The sequence below is a fragment of the Triticum urartu genome, chromosome 6, assembly GCF_003073215.2.
Source record: "Triticum urartu cultivar G1812 chromosome 6, Tu2.1, whole genome shotgun sequence".
NCBI classification, from domain to species: Eukaryota; Viridiplantae; Streptophyta; class Magnoliopsida; order Poales; family Poaceae; genus Triticum; species Triticum urartu.
In genome coordinates this window covers 95,822,047-95,843,607 of record NC_053027.1, presented here as the reverse complement: position 1 = coordinate 95,843,607, position 21,561 = coordinate 95,822,047, and the positions used below count along the sequence as shown (strand labels likewise).

General features: G+C 42.5%; 1 pseudogene; it reads left to right on the top strand.

Annotated features, from left to right (window-relative positions):
• The first annotated feature begins 7,764 nt into the window (after window positions 1-7,764).
• LOC125515725 lies at window positions 7,765-11,581 on the top strand (annotated as a pseudogene).
• The last annotated feature ends 9,980 nt before the right edge of the window (window positions 11,582-21,561 follow it).

Here is a 21,561-nt window from a genome sequence, read left to right as displayed (position 1 = left end):
GGGCCGACTCACTCGTTACTAGGTTCGATCGGGTCCAGTAGGCTATGTACGATTTGTTTTTGTTTTTTTTGCCTTTTATTTCTTTTTCCTTAAAAAATTAATTTTAATTCGTTATTAGTTATCTTTATATTTAAGGAAACGCTATGGTTCAGCCGGCGGATTAACAAGCTTGTGTCTGCCGCCTTGATTGCACGCAACGCGTCCCACATGACGTGGTGAACCGGCCCCATGATCTCTCCTTTCTGCAACAACGCCTCTGTTGCAAGAAAAACCTGCAACAAAACCTCTGTTACAAAAATAATTTAATTGCAACAAGGCATCTTTTGCAAAAAATAAAACCGTAACAAGACCTCTATTGCAAAAAAAAATTGTAACACAGCCATTGTTGCAAAAAAGAAAAACCTGTAACAAGAGCTCTGTCGCAAAAAAAAAACCTGTAACAAGAGCTCTGTTGCAAAAAAAAATTACAACCTGACCTATGTTTTGGAAAAATTCTGCAACATGTCTCTTGTTGCAAAAAATTGCTGCAACACGGCCTTTATTACAATGGTAGAGGGTGATGCTCACCGCTCAATCCACTATATTTGATGTCTGGCCAGGCGGCCAATTTTTAAAAAGGATTCGTCAGCCGACGCGTAGCAGTGCCCTTGTCTTTACCTAATCTATCTAATAATAAAAGGGCTAATGCTTCTGCCCGTACGTCGTAATAAATACCCTCAAAGTTGCTATAAATTACCCACAATGCCACCCATAAGTTAAAAAAGATTCATTTTTTGTTTTCAAAGTTGACATCGCACTTCATTGTTTTATAGACATAATAACGATATAAATATTATTAGAATCACAAGGAGCATAGTGGCTAATGACTAGCTTTTCTAGCCAGGGGACCAGGGTTTGATCCCCGGCCTCCTCACTATTTCCATCCTTTTTCTAACGCAAAGTCCTCCTCCACTTATGTGTTCATGGGCTGGCCCATGTTTTCATCCGTTTCTTTGTGTGTCATTCTTTTTACCGGGACCTCCTATGCGCCGCTCTTTGCGTCCGATTCGCACGCGCCGCACAGGTATAGCCCCCCCCCCCCCCCCCCCCCCCCCCCCCCCCCCCCCCCCCCCCCCCCCCCCCGAATGGGCCGGCCCATCGTCGCGACGAAACAGCAAAATGATCACCTAAAATTATAACGCGGAGCGGGGATCGATCCCTGCATCTGGAGCTAGTATACTCTTGTCACTAACCAGGCGAGCTAACTACCTCCTTCGGTCATATGTAACGCGGGTACTTTAAAAGATCATTTACTACATATCTAACACCCCCACCTAGAAACCTTAAACATTGGATATGTTCAAAAAATTTAAAAATTCAAAAATTGTTCGCGTTTGCTGAATGCTAGAAGAACAACTAAAAAACTTGAACAAAGTTTTGATAAAATGAACACTTTTTAAAATCCCGAACATTTTTTGAATTTAGAGAACAAAATTTTGTACGCGAACGTTATGTTTGAGAGAAAAAGTTAAGTTCGTATGAAATATGTGAACATTCTTTAAAAATCCCGAACAAAATTTGAAATATGTGAACAAATTTTTGAAATGGGAACATTTTACGAAAGTCACGAACAAAAATTTCAAACACGAACATTTTCTGAAAAAATGCAAACAAAATTTGAAAAGGAACATTTACTGAAACTCACGAACAAAAATTGAAAAAATGAACATTTTTCTTAATTTGCGAAGAAATTTTGCAAAGTTGTGAAAAAAACATAAAAAAGAAAAATAAACTAAGAAAAGAAAAGAGAAACAAAATTTGAAGATGAGAACATTTTTTTAACTTTGAATAATTTTTTGAAAGCATGAACATTTTTTCAAGTCAGGAACAAAAATTGAAAATGAGAACATTTTGTGAAGTTTTGAACAATTTTTTTGAAAGGATGAACAAAATTTGAAAATGAGAACATTTTGTGAAGTTTTGAACAATTTTTTGAAAGTGTGAACAAAATTTGAAAAATGAGAACATTTTGTGAAGTTTTGAACAATTGTGAGCAACACAAAAAAATTGAAAAAATAATAATATAACTTTGAAAAGAGAAAAACGAAAAAATGAAAAAGAAACAGAAAACAGGAAAAAAAGAAACATCAAAAACGAAAAAAAGATAAAAAAGAAAAAAGAACATTAAAATGAAAAGAAAAAGAAACAGTAAAAGAAAAGAAACAAAAAGGGGTAAAGGGGGAAATAGAAAAACCGGTTGAGGAACCTTCTAGAAGGTTCCCAAAACCAGAAAAAATGGCTGGGAACTACCTAGAAGATTCCCAAAACCGGATTCGCTTTAACTTTTGAATGGGCCGGTCCATCCTAACGCGCTCGTCAATCTGCCTGTGCGTCCGGTCAACTACTTGCCACAAAGAGCGGCGAATAGGAAATTCCCTTTTTACCTGTTGTGGTTCATTTTCTTCGTATTTTGTTTTTTTAAGACAAATCTTCGTATTTTGTTGGCTGCATGTGTTTTGCATGCTCAGCTGGGCCTCTACATTATGGGCCACCAAGTGAGCTTTCTTGGAAGCCCTGATAAATATAAGTATAAGCCCCCCAAAAGATAGGAGCCAGTGAGGATCGAACTTACAACCCCAGGTAACATCTAAAGCATCTCCAACAGTTTGTATATTAGCTTGTTGGTAAAATATACCATGTCATTAACCAACATCTTAACATACAACATCTCTAATGGGTTGTATCTAGTATGCCCAATAGGATGTGAGATAATAAATAAGGTGCTCTCTCATTCTACATTGGAGCTTGTGCAATGGGTGTTGGTTCATGTACATACAACCTTCCTCTCTTTCCTCATTTATTGCATGACACATCATCAAAAATCCTATGTGGTAAAGTCTACCGACAACTATCTTACAACCATTGGAGATGCCCTAAGGCACCAGCTGGACAAGAATTAATATCTCATGTTGTGTTAGTCCCACCTTGCTCTCTATGCAGCCGGGCGTCCACACCATAGGGGAAATAGCTAGTACTCTCACCCCTAGGGTGCTCCCGGTGCTCCAAAACTCGGTAGAACATCTTTAAATGTTCGAAAAATTCTGAAAAAAAATCCATCACATTGACACAACATCAAAGTATGTTGTCAAAAAAATTGAGATCAAAATTTGAAACGTAGCTTGAGAAACATAAATGACAAATTTGACAGTAAATAGTACGCAACTTAAGTTGGGCTTTAGATTAGGCCCATTATCACATTGGTGTCTATTTTGTCATTTTTCTATCTCGAGCAATGTTTTGAATTTTGATTTGAAATTTTTTAACAACGTACATTGATGTTGTGTCAATGTGCTCGATTTTTTTCAGAATTTTTTAAACATTTTAAAATGTGCTACCAAGTTTGGAGCACCGGAAACACCCTAGAGGTGGGAGTACTAGATATTTCCCCCCACACCATATCATCTTGCTGATTGTCGTGCTCCGCGTCCATGCCTGGACGCGCGCCCGTTGCAACGATCAATTTCTGTCAAGTCAGACTTTCCCTTTTGAGAAAATCAAGGGAGAGATATTTACGGGAAACTGAGCCCCACATGGGCCCCACCCGTTGAATCGGGGGGCGGTGGTGAGATTAAGTTCAGGATGGAGAAAGAGTAAGGAAAGATCCCGTGATGTATGCTTTTCCGCAGATCTGAAATGCAGACTTGGGTGGGCCCTTCTATCCCTGGCTACCGATAGTGCATCGCTCGTTCCAACGCTTGCGTGCCAAGGAGCGTTTTCCGTTCTTAAACTTTTCTCATCTTGCCGTTGTATGACATATTTATATTATGTTTGGTTAAATAGACTAACGTGGCCTTGGTTTTGTCACATATCCATCGAGGGTCTGAGGCTTAGTACTGCGAGGATGAGGCTGCTCTCATAGGCACATGCTCCTATAGGCTCATACCAGCTATTGTGTTTCCTTCTACTGCTTTTTGGCTTTACAATTTGTATATGAAATTATCTTTTTACCATTTATATTTGTAATGTTTATTTGCTTAGTACTTCGCTTGATTAAACCCACAACATTACCAAAGAACTTACGATATATGCTTTATGATCTTGTCCTGCTATTCTGAATAATGATGGAATATGTACATCCGGGTTTTCTTTAAATGTTACTACTTATAAGTGCATATCTATTAAATTAGAAAAGCAATGCTAGCACTCAAATAGAAACATATGCATGCTCACTCTTGAACAATTGAACTGTCCTGTGATGCATGTCATTTTGGTTCTTGGTAAACTGTTCGGTAAATACTCTGAACCTCCAAGTGTGAATGCACATGGAACAACTGAAATCCCAACAACCAGAGTATGCTTTACGTTGTCATCAAGTGTGGTAGATCTTCAAACCCTATAAGTACTACTTGATTGTGTGATGTTAGATGATTATAACCGACATGGACTCTCAAAAAAATTCTCAGGTTGCCGGTGCTGCAATAATCTATTAGGTGCAAAGAAGAAAAATCTAAGATTTTGATGTATCTTTGTGCTAGCTTTCAAATGAGGCCGTCGATAGCAAATATAAGTTCCAATCATACTACTGCATTTGTATTTCCAGGTTCAATGATTAGTGATGCCATATGCAAATCACACTAATGACTTGGGTGGCCATCGCTGACCATCCGCCGCCTGCCACCGACATCCTCCTCTCTTCGGCATCACCAGCAGGAAGCCTGCGTTGCTCGACCTACCGGTACCGGTTACAAATGCATGAGGAGTCGGACTCGGAGTCCCTCGTGTGTCCGACATGAATTCTCACTTTTCTTTGCTATATTACCCGAAGGATAAAGGATCTTTGTGCAATACTCCCGATCTCATCGTACAGAAATGAAGCTCCCTGGCTTGATTGTGTGACTTTTTTCCTCCCGTTGCAATGCACGGGCATGTCTGCTAGTTTCAATATAAATTTCATTTTGCATCTTTTTTTCACATTTTGGTTTCTGTTTATTTATCTATTTTATATTTGGAAATATATTTTCCATTATACTAATTTACAAAAATGTTTATCAAGTATTTGAATATTTATTCAATATTTATTAAAAACAAAATCTATTTAAAATCTATTAAATGTGTGCTTAATAAATTTACCGTGTATTTAAAGAGTTGAACATTGTTTTGAAAATGTTATATGTGTATTAAAAAATTTAATGTGTATTTATTTGAAAAATGTTTAATGTCAATCTTTTTTTTCAGTGTGTATCTAAAAATGTTCAACATATATTTGCAAAATGTTTGACATGTATTTAAAAATTTAAAAGGAAAGGAAAATAAAGAAAATGAAAATGAAATAACCGAAAGAAAACCAACAGAGAAAAACACTAAAAAAGAAGAAGGAAACAGAAACCGGACATAAATTTCCAAAACCGAGAGGAAGGCATCAAATAAATGAAAGGTATCAGATAAAGGTGTGTCTCCAGCGGATCTCGTGGGATTCATTCGGCTTTTGTCATCGGTGGATCTACTTAGATCTGGTCTTCATTCGTCTATGTTTGTGTGTCTACTGATTGGATCCTTCTAATGTATGCTTCTATTTATCAACGATGATGGTTGTGCTAATGCGTTGGTCCTTTGGTGCCTTAGCATGACAATTCTCTGACTTGTCTACTCCAACAATGTTCTTCGTCGAGGGAGGGGTGATGACAACGGCACGCCTTTGGTTCATTTCAGTGCTTGTAGTCGTTAGGTGGTTTATTTTTTTTCTTCTTACAGGTCAAGCGGTCAAAGAATACATTTTGAGTTCTTTAAAGGAAAAAAACATGCAGCGTGTCGAATCCGTGCGTAAACTGTTGACTTTTGACAAGGTTGTGGGAGAAAAAACCAGACCAATGATAAAAAAAAAAGGCCGCCCCTGCAAGGACGACGGGCTTCCATGGGTTAGTTTGGATAATTCATCAAGTGGGCCGGTGTTCTGAATCATATCATAGAGATAGTAATTACCTTGTCCACGTTTATACCAAGAGGATTTTAGCTCAATAGGCTGTTGCTTTATACCGTGCTTGCCGCACGGTGGATCTGGCTCCCGACCGCCACCTTTTAGGCTGTGGTGTGTTGGCCGAAGTTGGCGATGTGGTACTAAACATCTACACAACACACATCAATCGCGGGGAGTAGACTGAGTGTTGTAAGTGGGCCGTGCTGCTGGTGGACAACGCTGGCCAGGAATCAACGGGATCACTAATTAGGCCTTGGACGCTTGGCCTGGGCTAGAGCCCGGAGATGCTTATATTTTTTTCTTTCAACGAAAGTAAAAAAAAAAGAACCAAGACACTTTTTTACATCAAAAAAAGAACCAAGACCTATTTATTCCCCATGGTAAAATTACCCCGGTCAAGACTCAAGACAAACGCACTATTGAAAGAAGAAGATACAAGGTGACATGCCTTTTCAAAACACCTACGACAACGAACAAGACGATGCGATCAACTACGCGTTGGGAGAAAACGTACAAGCACGTCAGAGAACAACTAAGTAACGGTCTGAGAACCATCGTCTGGTAGTCGGGCCAGTGGTCATGCCGCCATTTTTGTACTCCAAGTGGCCAAGTGTGAAGGCGCTATGGAGAAAAACAATTTTCTTTTGTTTTTCTAAGCTCCTCTGGTAACGAGAGAGCATGCCGCCAAGACCGCGCCAAATACACGCTTGACCAAATGACACGCTAAATTCGTGGTCTAGCTACATCAACGCGACGCATCAACGCGTTGAAATACACGCTTGATCCATAGGCTGACATGCCAAATACAACGTGTGGCTCAACGCAAAATAAACAAATAAATAAACTGTTGCCAGTCTCTTGTGTTATGTTCTTCAATCCGCACTGAATCTGATAATTATAACATGCACAAATCCTGCCTTGCTGCACCTGACAGAACAAAACAGAGGTATCACTGATACATGCTAAACATGACAACAAAAGGGGCTGCACTGCCAACTCTGCAGCGAGTCCTAATCATGTAGAGCGTCATCCACTTGCTATATTTTTGCTCAGTCAGAGTGGGAAATCATTAACCACATGCACACTGATCAATGATAGAGCGCAATATCTAAGAAATAATGACGATACAGTGCAGCTAACATCAGCACATCATCATCATCATCCAAAAACTAAACTAAACTTGTATACGCAATATGAAATGTGATTCTTATACAACACCGATTATATTCAATTAAAGTATTAAAACTATAACTAATACACGGTTCGGTTCAAAAGAACCATTTCCACACAACCACAAGCTGACAAGCATCAGAACCAGCCCGGCACTACCAGAGCACACACGCTACCCTGTTTATTTTGAACCGCTTCCAAATTCAGATGAAAACCAGAGTCCATGGTCCACAATAGTGCGCAACTGGAGCCAGGAGAATGGAAACTAACAGCAAATGTATCCATCAGACGAAGCTCGCACGCGCGATAAGGAAGTTAATGCCTCAGGTCAAGAGGATGGAACGGAGAACAGATCACTCCAGCAGGTCAACCATTCACCCCGTCCATAAAGCAAGAAAGAAATATCGCACTTCTTCTGGCCCTCCACTTGGGTTTGTTCACACACTGACAGAGACGCCGATGATCGCTCTCAAGCTCAAGTGCAAGCGCCTTCCGGTAATAATCATCCGTGTAATATCTCGGTGGCTGAATTTCCTGCAGATCTTCAGCAACCGTTGTGGCAAAAACGTGCCTTCTTCTGTTCCCAAAAGGCAAATGATGCATCAAGAAGCAATAGTTTAATTCAGTGCTAGTGGTAAGCAGGTCAAATTGTTTAGTGAAAGCCAGTTAGAGAAGTGATGTCAGGGCAACTAAAGTAAGGAATGCTGTAAAAATTCATCGAGAATTAAGTCAAGCAGGACTAGAAAATCTACAATGCAATTTTTTTTGTATGGAAGGTGTTCGGCAATTGACTTTTCAGTAGATTCCAGCATGCAACCTATAGTGAAACACTGAAACATCAGTGTGAACTAGGAAGCTGCCTGGTGGGCTGGGGGCAGTTGTGTAAAATCCAAGCGTGGTTAGTACCACTACAAGGCACAGAACAAATGGTAGAAAGATCTGCTTCTTTCCTTACCATCATGCTCTTTCATGGTTACACCACCATTGATGCTTTATCCAGTCAGGGGACAACATAACCTCTCGTTCCCGTGCTAGTTTCACCCGAAAACCATGCAGACACTTCATTTTTCCAACAAGGCTTACAGCAAGATACTGCACATACCTTCCCTTGGCCTTGCTCTTGTGCTGCTGATCGGATTGGCCTCTCCTACCAGTTCCTGCAGAGAGCAGGAGCAGGGCTCCCTTCACCAGTTCCTTGCCGGGCTCTCACAACACGGTGGCCTCGCTGCGTCCTGGCAGCATGGCACGGATTGCTGCCAGTGGGAAGGGATCACCTGCAGTACAGATGGGATTGTTACGGATGTCTTGCTGCCTTCTAGGAGTCTTCAGGGGCACATCTCAGCTTCTCTTGGGAATCTCACTGGATTACTGCGCCTCAACCTGTCAAACAATCTGCTATACGGTGGCCTACCGCAGGAATTGATGTCATCCGGCAGCATCGTCGCCATAGACGTCAGCTTTAACCGCCTCAGTGGAGATCTGCAAGAGTTATCATCTTCGACTCCTCCCCGGCCACTGAAGGTACTGAACATCTTGAGCAATTTGTTTACAGGACAATTTCCGTCCTCCACATGGCAAGTGATGAAAAATTTGGTCGCACTCAATGCCAGCAAGAACAGCTTTACTGGGCAGCTGCCAAGTCATTTATGCACCAGTTTGCCATTGCTCACTGTGCTTGAACTCTGTTACAACCTATTCAGTGGAAGAATTCCGTCTGGACTTGGTAGTTGTCCCAAGCTCAGAGTGCTCAAGGTTGGCCACAACAACCTTAGTGGGCCTCTACAAGATGAACTTTTTAATGCTAGCTCGTTGGAGTACCTCTCTTTCCCCAAGAATACTTTACAAGGAACACTTGAAGATGCACGTATTGTCAGTCTCAGTAATCTCATAACCCTTGATCTTGGAGAGAACAATTTCAGTGGAAAGGTGCCAGAATCTATAGGTCAGCTTCACAGATTGGAGGAGCTCCATTTGAACAATAACAACATGTCTGGGGATCTACCATCAACCCTGAGCAACTGCACAAATCTCATAACCATTGACCTCAAGAACAACTTGTTCTCTGGAGAGCTCGACAAGGTCAACTTCTCCAATCTACCCAATCTAAAAACTTTAGATCTTGGGTGGAACAACTTCACCGGAAAAATTCCAGAAAGCATCTATTCGTGCAGCAACGTAACTGCACTTCGGCTATCCTTCAATAATTTCCATGGCCAGCTGTCAGAAAAAATAGGCAATCTGAAATCCCTCTCATTCCTATCACTTGTTAACAACAATCTTACAAATATCACAAGTACACTTCCGATACTTGCAAGATCCAAGAGTCTCACCACCCTTCTTATTGGGCTCAACTTCATGAATGAGACCATGCCAGACGATGACATCATTGTCAGTTTTGAGAATCTTCAGGTTCTAGCAATAACAGATTGCTCACTGTTGGGGAAAGTACCACATTGGTTATCAAAGCTGACAAATTTGGAGATGTTATTTTTAGAAAACAATCAATTAACAGGACAGATACCTTACTGGATCAGCAGCCTAAAATTCCTCTTCTATCTAGACATATCAAATAATAGCATGACAGGGGAAATCCCAGCAGCCTTAACGAAGATGCCAATGCTAAGATCAGAGAATAATGCAACCCATTTGGACCCCAGATTCTTTGAGCTACCAATTTATGTAGCTCCATCACTTCAATACCGGTTACCAATGGCTTTCCCAAAAGTGCTGGATCTAAGTAACAATAAATTAACTGGTGAGATGCCCTTGGAGATTGGTCAGTTGAAAGCCCTCTGTTCACTCAATTTCAGCTTCAATGACTTAAAAGGACAGATCCCACAATCAATATGCAACCTCACAAACCTGCAGGTGTTAGACTTGTCGACCAACAACCTCACAGGTGGAATCCCAGCTGCATTGAACAGCCTGCATTTCCTTTCAGCATTCAACATTTCTAACAATGACCTAGAAGGGCCTATTCCATCTGGAGGTCAGTTTAATACGTTTCAGAACTCTAGTTTCGATGGGAATCCAAAGCTCTGTGGCTCTATGCTAATTCACAAATGTGGTTCAGCTTCACCACCTCTGATCCCCTCCAAAGAACGGCATAAGAAGGCTCTTTTTGCAATTACATTTGGAGTGTTCTTTGGAAGCATTGCTGTTCTTTTGTTGCTGGGGCGTCTCCTTGTCTCAATCAGAGTCAATGGTTTTACAGTAAAAAATACAACGGACAAGAACAATGGATATATCGAATCAACTTCATCCAACTCCAGTTCAGAGCAAACATTGGTAGTGATGTCACGAGGCAAGGGAGAAGAAAGCAAGCTCAAATTCACTGACATTTTGAAAGCTACACACAATTTTGACAAGGAGAACATCATTGGATGTGGAGGTTATGGATTAGTATACAAGGCAGAGCTATGTGATGGCTCGAAGCTGGCAATAAAAAGGCTCAGCGATGAAATGTGTCTTATGGAAAGAGAGTTCAGTGCAGAGGTTGATGCTCTCTCCATGGCACAACATGAAAATCTTGTACCTCTGTGGGGTTACTGCATCCATGGAAACTCAAGGCTCCTCATATATTCCTACATGGAGAACGGCAGCCTGGATGATTGGCTTCATAACAGGGATGACGATGGTAGCTCATGTCTTGACTGGCCAACTCGGCTGAAGATCGCGCAAGGAGCAAGCCTTGGCCTTTCTCATATCCATGATGTCTGCAAGCCTCATATCCATGATGTCTGCAAGCCTCATATCCATGATGTCTGCAAGCCTCAAATTGTCTGGACAAAGAATTTAAAGCTTATGTTGCAGATTTTGGGCTAGCCAGATTGATCCTTCCCAACCAAACGCATGTTACAACTGAGTTGGTCGGCACTATGGGTTACATTCCCCCCGAATATGGGCAAGCATGGGTTGCTGCGTTGAGAGGTGATATGTACAGTTTTGGAGTAGTCCTGCTTGAGCTGCTCACTGGAATGCGGCCTGTTTCAGTCCTATCTACATCAAAAGAACTTGTCCCATGGGTGCTCGAGATGAGGTCCAAGGGAAAGCAAGTTGAGGTCCTGGATCCAACACTTAGAGGCGCAGAATATGAAGAACAAATGCTGAAGCTGCTTGAAGCTGCTTCCAAATGTGTCGACCACAATCAATTCATGAGGCCAACCATCATGGAAGTAGTCTCCTGCCTGGCCAGTATAGATGCTGAGCCGCAGATGCAAAGATCAGCCAAGATACGATAATAGATGTCTCGTATTTTTTGTGCAAGATATACATGTAACTTTCTTAGTTTCGTCAATGAGTTTGTTTTGTACTTTGTACAGAGCCTAACAGGTTGCCATTTTGAGCTTTCGTGGTTCTTTATGGAAAGATATTTTGTAAAATTGATCTTCCTTTAGATTTCTTTTGCAAGGACCTTTAAATGGTCTCTGTATATTATATATGCTTTAAGTTTCACAAGCATGAAACAGAGTGTAAGCATGTGAAATGACAATCTTGCTTTATCGGTGAAAGGTTGAAAATGGAGTCCATTCAAGGGAAGATAGTATCTGCAGTCATCTTTTTGCTTTGGATCATCGATTTTAGAAACCACTAAAGTTGGAGGTAAATTGCCGAATTACTAGCTACAGCAAATGCCTGGTTGGTCCAAGCGTCGAACAAATGGAATGAGAAAATGGGAATGCAATACGACCACCACCTTTGTTGAAATACAAATAACTCAGCACGCAGCCACTAGCAAAACACGAGAGGAATGTCGATCAGAAGCAATTACGTACCATGTCGAAGGAGTCACGCGGCCAAGAAATCCACGGGCCTTGCAACGTAGCTCGCCCCTCCGGCGTATACACATACGCATCACGGCATCAGAACACTTCCCAAGCCTGTTCTACGAGCCGACCCGGCTTCTCGACGGCAACCGTCGCGGTCCAAGAAAAGACGCCCGGGTCGGCATTTCGCCGAACGGCCTGAGCGCGCTGCTGCCGAGGCGGCCGACGCTGAGCCCAAAAGGCCGGTATTGCGTCAGAGAAATGGATGCCAGGGCGCGCATGGAATAGGGCGAGCGTGGAAGCGAGGGTCCGGTGCCAGCACGGCAGCGTGCGAGGAGGAGTAGGCACTTCCGTTTTCCGGCGAAAATGGTTGAGCTGTGACTCGCCGGGAGCGAGGAGCGATGGCGATAGAGCTGCCGAGCGGGCAAAGCAGGGGGGCCCTGATATGTATCGCTTATGTGCGCTTGGTCAGTCCGTCCGATCGCTAGCTCGGTAGCTCCATTTTTTTTGTTGATTTGTTTTTTTATTTTGTTTCTTTTTCTACAGTAGCATTTTAAATTAATTAATCTTAAATAAAAGTCTGTTTGAATTCAAAAAATCAATTCGTTTTTCCAAAAATATATTAATATACTTTACGTTTGGAAATATTTTTTTACTTCACTATTTTTTATAAAATGTTTATCATCTATTGAAAAAATATTCATTACAAATTAAACAAAATCAATGTGAATTTAAAAAATGTTCAACTCATCTTTAAGAAATATTCATCACGTATTTATTAATTTCAAAATCATTCAGAAAAGTACGATGTTTATTAAATATGTTCAATGTGTATTTTATAAATGTTTAATGTGTATTAAAAAATTCAACATGCATTTAAAAAATATTTTACATGTATTCAGGAAATGGGAAAAAAATAACCAAATGAAACTATCTTGACTACTATAGTTTTCCATATGATTTTCATTCTACAAGAGAGTGGCCCACTTCCCGGTGTTTGAGCCCAGTCTGATCACACAAATGTCTGTATAAATTTTGATCATACATGTAGGAGCTCTCATAACTAAAAGGAAAAGGCGAACCAGCCTGTGCTTGAATGGTTAGGACGGCAGTGGTTTTTTCAGACCACTTGGATTCAAGTCGTAGACTTGATGCTGGTGCTTGCATTTTTTTTATTACAGGCATTAAGGTGACGTGCATTCAGTGGGACGACACGTTCTCATCAACTACGAATGCATATGTGACAACTTCTTCAATCCAAAGATGATACCACTATTTTTTACTCAAAGAAAAAACAAAATGAAAAGAAACAAAGGACGCCCCCCCCCCATGCTCATGGTGGGACGTCCTCAGTTTTTATCTTTTTTTCTTTCAAATAATATAGGATTTAAACAAAGTTCCCAATTTCAGAAAAAATGTAAAAAAAATTGAAAAAGAAAGATTGAGAAATCATAACATGTTCGTCAATTCAATCATAATTTTGAAAAATGATCATGAATTTTAAAAAGCTTTTAAAAAATTAATTCAAAAAGATGTTCATAAATTTAAATTTTTTCCAGGATTTCATAAAACAATTCATGAATTTAAAACATATTCCCAAAAATCGGAAAAATGTTCCCGAATTTTAAACAATGCTCCAAATTTCAGAAAAGATCATTGATTCAATTTGTTTTGCTGATTCAAAAAATGCTCATGCACTCAAATAATGTTCCTTAAAAAATGTCTGTGAATTTCAAAAATTGTTCCCAAATGTCAAAAAATGTTTGCCAATTCAAAAATATTCACCTATTCGAAAACAATGTTCACGAGTTTCAAAAAATATTGAGAATTTCAGGAAATGTCCGCAAATTCGAATAATGCCCATGATATCAAAGAAATGTTCGTGAATTTGAAAAAAAATGCAATTGCAAAAAAGTTGTGTATTAGAAATATGTTTATGGTTTCAAAAAATGTTAACAAATTTTGAACGATGTTTGTAAAAATTAAAATGAAAAAAAAGAATGGGAAAAGGGAAAAAAATGGAAATAAAAAATAAAAGTAATAGAAAAATGAACCTGAAAGAAAAAAAATCAAAGATTGATAAAGTAAACTAAAATAAAAGGGAAGATTAATAAACGAGTGTTTATAAATTCACCGGGCGCTCGTGAATTCGTTCCCCTCTGCCTGTCGCTCCGGTGGCCGGTGGCGGGGAGGAGAATCCCGGTGCCTGGGCTCCAGTTAGTAGTTTAGTTTACGGTTTTTAGTCCACGCAAATGCGACGCTCGAGTGGATGGCGGCGCTTCCTCTTCAAGTTTGTTTTCCAAGCTTCGATCATCCTCGAGTCCGTCCGTTTGGACGTAGTCAACGGAGCTCAGATGTAGATTCATGTCATCTCTTGGGGCAGTGAGGTTACGTTTCTCGTCATGTGGTGATATTTGATGTTATGTGCTTCATATCTATGCAAGGGTTCAACGGTGATGATTGTGGCTCAAGGCGTTGGTCCTTAGAGGTATGTGCACAAAGATTTCCTGGCTGTCATCGACAAGGTCAAGCCGGCTCCGGTAGGGGAGCGGCGCCAGCGAGGCGTCGGCTGCTTGTTCTGAAGGCAATGGCCGTTCAGTAGTCTCAGAATCTCGATGTAATTTAGCGTTTGAGATGCTTTTGTATTTTTGATGAAATTTTATAAGAGATATGATACTTTCCGCAAAAGAAAACATCACAACATCAACACATCATTATCTATGAGATAATATGACACAGTGTACCCAAAATGAAATGTGGATCTTAACACTAATTGTTGAACTAATAAAGCATCAAAACTATAACTAATACATGGTACATTGTCCACACAAGCGTTCCCTCAACCACAAGCTGACAAGCATAAGAGACAAGTGATCAACCAGCCGGCCTGCCAACGGAGCTCACACTCACACGCTACCTAGTTTACCTTGTGCCGCCTCCGAATTAAGACAATAACGGTTGAGTATATAAGCAGTTTTTTGATTAAATTAATCTAGAAAATAGTCATGACCTTGAGAGTATTGAACACATACTAATATTCAATCACATAAAACCATACTACGCAAATAGTACATACATATATTTATAACAGTAGTATGGCTAATAGAGTAATAGACAAGAACGAGATAAGCAATTTATACCCTTCAACGGCCAGGCAGACGCCGCGGTGGCGGCGGCGGCAGCAACGGCGTCCTCAGTGGCCTTCTTCTCGGCTTCAAACTTCTCGGCGGCGACACGATCGGCTTCGGACGAATAGCGGCGAGTAGTTGCGTAGGAGACGCTTCCCAAAAAACTATCGTCCATCTCCCGTACAGGATCTGGAAAGGCAGGGTTTCGGAGGCCTGCTCTCCCGTCAACCTTATACGCACCGGCGGCAAAATAAGCGCATAGGTGTGAGCTCGGCTCGGCTCATTTCCGCAACTCACGTCGCGTCGCGTCGGGACGTGGCGAGGCGGGCGGCGAAGGAGCACGCGGGAACAATTTCCCTTCTCAAGCTCCAATAGAATGTGGAAGAGAATCCCTTATAAAGAGGTCCAACTCCTCTCCAACTAGCAATGTGAGACTAAACTTCTCTCCACACCCATTGCCATAAAACCCACATGGGCCCTTGTAGATTTTCTGAAATTGTTAGATAGGCCCTAGGCCCACCCTCATTTTCAACAATTCCCCACCAAATTTCAAGGGCCCATTTTGTCCTTTGTTCCAAACACTGTTTTGATATACAAGTATTTCATTGGAGACCAAATAAGGTTGAACTCCACCTAGAGCAAGTATCTACACTCCTTCACAACTGAACAACTATGCCTTGAATTGTCAGTTTGGCGTAAAGAAGTTTCACCACATGTCTTACTAGTACTAGGCTGCCGAAGGCTGACCCCTCGGATGAAGCATATTAGTCACACTCCTGGCCTGTTCATGAGCTTGCTAGATATCACCCAATCTTAAAGACTGTGACTAGCAGTCGGGCTCATATAGGTGTGTTCCTTCAAAGATTGCTCTGTAGGATACCATCTTTCTTATATGGGCTTTGGAATACATTAAGACAATAGTCAACCTACCATACAGTTCCTGAGAGTATTACATCTCCAATGGAGTGGGTTAGTATAGTTACTCTCCTCAGTCCACCACTGACTTGTTTTCCCTAGGTCCTACTTCACGGGATCTCCGATCGCATAGGTTGGGTTACCACCATGGCAACTCATGTGGGTCTCATGCCCATCTTCCTCGATGCATTATCTATCACAAAACACGATAGCCCTTTAGAAAAGGGATCTGCCAGATTCTTGGCCGTTTGGATATATCCAACGCTATCACTCCAGAGTTTCTCAAATGTTTGACAGTTTTCAATCTCATTCTTATATGTTTGTTGGACTTCATGTTGTCCTTTGAACTCTTTACCTTGACAATAATTGTCTGATTGTCACGGTTCATAAGGATAGTCGGAACCGATTTCTCAACCACTAGCAAGTCCATCAAAAGATACCGAAGCCATTTTGCTTCGACACCAGACGTGTCTAACGCTCTTAAACAAGACTTCCAGAAAACAACACCACCTCCAAGAATAAACATATACCCGGTTGTGGCCTTCATCTTGTCAACATTAGATATCCAATTCACACCGCTATACCCTTCAAGTACGGATGGGTATCCGATATAGTGAAGTCCATAGTTCATGATACCTTTCAGATAACGCATAATCCTTTCAACAGCATGCCAATGTACATCACCCAGATGGGCCCTTGTAGATTTTTCTAAAATTGTTAGATGGGCCCTAGGCCCATCCTCATATTTCAACAATTACTACACTCCGTGGTGCACAATAATGTCGTCAAGGGGAAAAGCGCCGCCAAGGTTGTAATTTGGTGTCTTCGTCATCACACCTTTTTTTGCGAGAAAGACTTGTATTAATCAAAGATCCAGGGAATTACAATTCAGTTTACACAAGTCCACAACCTGTTGGGGACCAGAGCCAACCAAACTACTGTTCTACCTTCAGTTCTTGCAAAATTAGCTAAATAATCGCTAACCACATTTTGGTTACGATTGATATGAAATACACTAGTTGTACGAAGGGACATCAAGTGTTTAATCTCATTCACCAAGGAGGCAAATATAGACATGTCCGTGTCTCTGTCCTTAACCATATTCACCGCCACTACAGAATCCATTTCCACACAAATTGGCAGCTCCGATCGCTGGATAGCAAGAGAAATACCCTCCATGCAAGCACATAGTTCGACCTCAAGTGCATCTCGGCAGGAGAAGAGCACCCTGCAAGAAGAGAAAATAATTTTTCCAAGACAATCACGCAGAACCATGCCTGCCCCTGCTCCACCTTCCTCTGTCCATGATCCATCTGTATTGAGCTTGACCCAACCCGTCGGTGGAGGAACCCACCTAACAGGTGGGTCCTGACCTATTGTTTCATGTGGTGTTTTGGTACTAGCATAAGTTATTACAACTTTTCCCTTCAAAGGATCACACTCCGTGTTTCGAGCAATCGCAAGTAGCGAGTCAAGGTAGCTGCACAAGAATTGCTTTGAGACATCCATCGGAGGTGGAATCTTGCCATGAACAACCTCATTTTGATTGTGCCAGCACCTCCATAGTGTGAAGAGTAGCATCGCCCATTCAATCTCACTTAGCGGAAATAAAATATCAAGGAGCCACTCGGTCCCCGTGTTACTGATATCTCCCAACTTGGCAAACGCCATGCCTCCCCCATGCAGTTCCAAAGGTCCACGGCTAGGGGACAGCGACATAAAGCATGGAAGGAAGATTCAGTTTCTCTGTCGCACACTGGGCACACATCTGACTCCTCTAGTCCTCGCTTGTGTTTATTTTCCCAAGTTGGAAGCAAGTTCACAGCCACACGCCATGCAAAATTCTTGATTGTAGGTGGGACGTTGCTACCCCATATCATTTTCCAACACGTCCTATGACCATCAAGCGCCGAACTAGTTGCAACCGAAGTCATTCTGCAGGTTTCTTCAAAAGCCATGTTGTAAGCAGATTTCACAGAGAAGGCACCCAATCTTCCGGGTCCCCATGCAAGCACATCATCTCCAAGTCTTGGCGAGGCTCTAATTTTTAGGATCTCTGTAACATCACATGGCAAGAAAATAGACTGCAACAAATTTACATTCCATGAACCATTGTTGTTGAGCAGCTGGGAGACAAAGCGGAACCGACACATGTCCTGTGGCGAGATAGGTTTATATGAGAAAGGCCTTGGAATCCAACTGTCTCGCTAGATTCTTATCTGTTGGCCATTGCCGACTCTCCAAATCAGCCCCTTCTTCAAAAGATCCAGGCCATGAGAAATCATCGTCCATGTGGATGAGGCGTTACCTGCGAACACAGTGTCCTCTAGCTTCCCATTTGGATAATACCAAGCTTTAAGAAGTTGAGCACATAGGCTATCCGGTTTTGTCAACAGTCTCCATGCCTGGCGCGCGAGTAGTGCTTGATTGAATATCCGAAAGTCCCGAAACCTAGCTCCGCCTTTACATTTTGGCTGCTGGAGTTTTTGCCAAGTCTTCCAATGAACCTTTCGTTTTCCTTCCCTCGAACCCCAATAGAAGTTCCGCGTCATGTTTGTTAAATCATCACACACAGAAAAAGGCAGTTTAAAAACACCCATAATATATGTAGGAAGTGCTTGCGCCACTGATTTAATAAGAACTTCCCTGCCTGGCTGAGCAAAATGGCCATCACCCCATTGGACAAGTCTTTTCAAGAGTTGTGCTTGTAAATTTTGAAACTTGCCTTTGGACATACGAACATTGGGTGTTGGAAGACCCAAGTATTTCTTCTCGAAACCAGCATTCTGAATATTCAGAGTATCTCTCACCTCCTCCTGAAGATTGGTAGGGCATGCTTCACCGAACATGATTGAACACTTATTATAATTTAGAAACTGGCATGTAGCTCTAGCATAAAGGTCAAGACGAGACTTAATTCTTTCCGCCTGTACACGATTTTCTTCAAAAAACAATAGTGTATCATCTGCGAACAAAAGGTGAGAGATTCCCGGAGCCCTACGACAAATTTTCACTGGCAAACAAATTCGAGAGTTCACCCTATTTCTGAGAATAGAAGATAGACCATCAACAATGAACAGAAATAAGAACAGGGAGAGTGGATCACCTTGCCGAAGCCCACGCGACGGTGCAAATGAATCCAAGGAGGTTCCATTTAATTTTACAGTATATCTCACCGATGTGACACAGGTCATAATCCAGTCAATCCATCGATGTGAAAACCCCATTGAAAGGATCGATATGGTTGACTAGAGAGGGGGTGAATAGGCAACTACCAATTTTTAGCTTTTCTTTAACAAATTAAACTTTGCATCAAATTAGGTTGTCTAGATGGGCAACTAGGTGAGCAACCTATATGATGCAATAACAACAAGCATACAAGCAAGCAAGGGTAGAAACACTAAAGAGCTTGCACAAGTAAAGGTAAGAGATAACCAAGAGTGGATCCGGTGAAGACGAGGATGTGTTACCGAAGTTCCTTCCTTTTGAGGGGAAATACGTCTCCGTTGGAGCGGTGTGGAGGCACAATGCTCCCCAAGAAGCCACTAGGGCCACCGTATTCTCCTCACGCCCTCACACAATGCGAGATGCCGTGATTCCACTATTGGTGCCCTTGAAGGCGGCGACCGAACCTTTACAAACAAGGTTGGGGCAATCTCCACAACTTAATCGGAGGCTCCCAACAAGACCACGAAGCTTCACCACAATGGAATATGGCTCCGAGGTGACCTCAACCGCCTAGGGTGCTCAAACACCCAAGAGTAACAAGATCCGCTAGGGATGAGTGGGGGAATCAAAAATCCCTTGGTGGAAGTGTAGATCGGAGCCTTCTCAACCACTCCCGAGCAAATCAACAAATTTGATTGGCTAGAGAGATAGATCGGGCGAAAATGAAGCTTGGAGTATTTAATGGAGCTTGAGCAATAAATGGAGCTTGGGGAGGAAGAGGTGGGTGAGAATGAAGAAGGGGACTCCCTTTTATAGTGGGGGCAACAATCCCGTTGCCCCCCACCAACCAGCCCCGCACAGGGCGGTACTACCGCCAGGACAACGGTACTGCCGTGCCAGCCAGCGGTACTGCCGCGTTGGGGAGACAAGTAGGGAACGGACCCAAATGCGGTATTACCGCGGTGGTAGGGTGGTATTACCGCTCCTGGAACGGTACTACCGCCACTACAACCGTGACTAGTGCCGCAAAACCCGACACGAGAAAAAGACCTCTCGAATCGAGGCGGTAGGAACCAGACTGCCCAGCGGTACTACGGCAGTGGGGTCAAGGGCGGTAGTACCGTTGCGGAGCGGTACTGCCGCTTGTGACCCTTCGGCCGTAGTACCGCAGGCAGTGCGGTACTACCGCTGGGACGCGAGAGAGAGAGAGAGAGAGAGAGAAGAAATCTCTCAAAGAAGCTGAGGACAAGGCGGAGGTGCCAGGCCCCCAGCGGTACTACTGTTGTGGAGCCACGGGCGGTACTGCCGCTTGTGGCTTCTCAGCAGTACTACCGCTGGGTGCGCGGTACTACCGCGTGACCCAGACAGGACAAAGAAGAGAGAGGAGAGATCTCTTCAATGGAAAGGAAATGCTCGGAGGGTGAGAAGTTGATGTGTATGTGATGATTCCACCCATGCAAAACCCCAGCAGACCCCCTCTTGATAGTACGGTGCCCTCTACGCAACTAGTCCACCGAGAAAGAAACGAAAGAGCTACACCGTCTTGAAATACACTCCGAGGGGAAGAAGGCGTCTCGTGCCAGGGGAGAATTTGTGAATAATTCAAAGCACAAGATTAGTCCGCAAACATGTTGTCATCAATCACTAAAACTACCTTGAGAGAGATATGCCGTAACAATCTCCCCCTTTTTGGTGGATTGATGACAACTAGGGATTTGCGCAAGGAAAAGAAATGAAATGAAGAAAACTAAGAACTACAAAATATAGACGGGCTCCCCCAGAATGTGTGCACCTAGAGATGGCACGACACACACATTCGGATCAACACTCCCCCTATATTTTATAGTCCAACAATACTAAGGACAAGATATATGAGAGAAGTGAATAAACAGGAAAATCATGCATCTCACAATAAACTACAGTACTATGAAATGACATAAGTAATAAGGTAGCGATAGGGAGCATATGTCTTACACCATATGACTAGAAACTAGAACTAAGGTCTCACACCAAACCAAACCAAAGAAGGAACACACAAGAAAACACAAGACGACCCAAAGCACGACACAAGAAGCAAATCCCTACACTCTCTCCCCCTTTGGTAGCGAGACACCAAAAAGGGCATAGAGTGACACTACGACTCCAGGTGATGGGAGGAGGAAGATCTCGAACATCACATCTCTGCATCTTCGTCGTGGGTCGAAAACTGCTCGGCATCGGAGTCGGTCCAGTGGCAATTCTGATGAATCCAGTCCTCCTCTTCAGTGATCTGACCCTCAGACCCACTGGCAACTGTTGCTCCCATCTGACGCATGAGCTTCTTGTGGCGCGTCCTGGCATGCTTCTCCGCCACATGAGTCATGTACTGACCATGGGACTCCATGCAGAAAAGCTTCTTCATCTTGCGCTTAAGCTTCTGTGCCCACGACGGTTCTGCACTAGAGGGGCCAAAGTCCTCCTC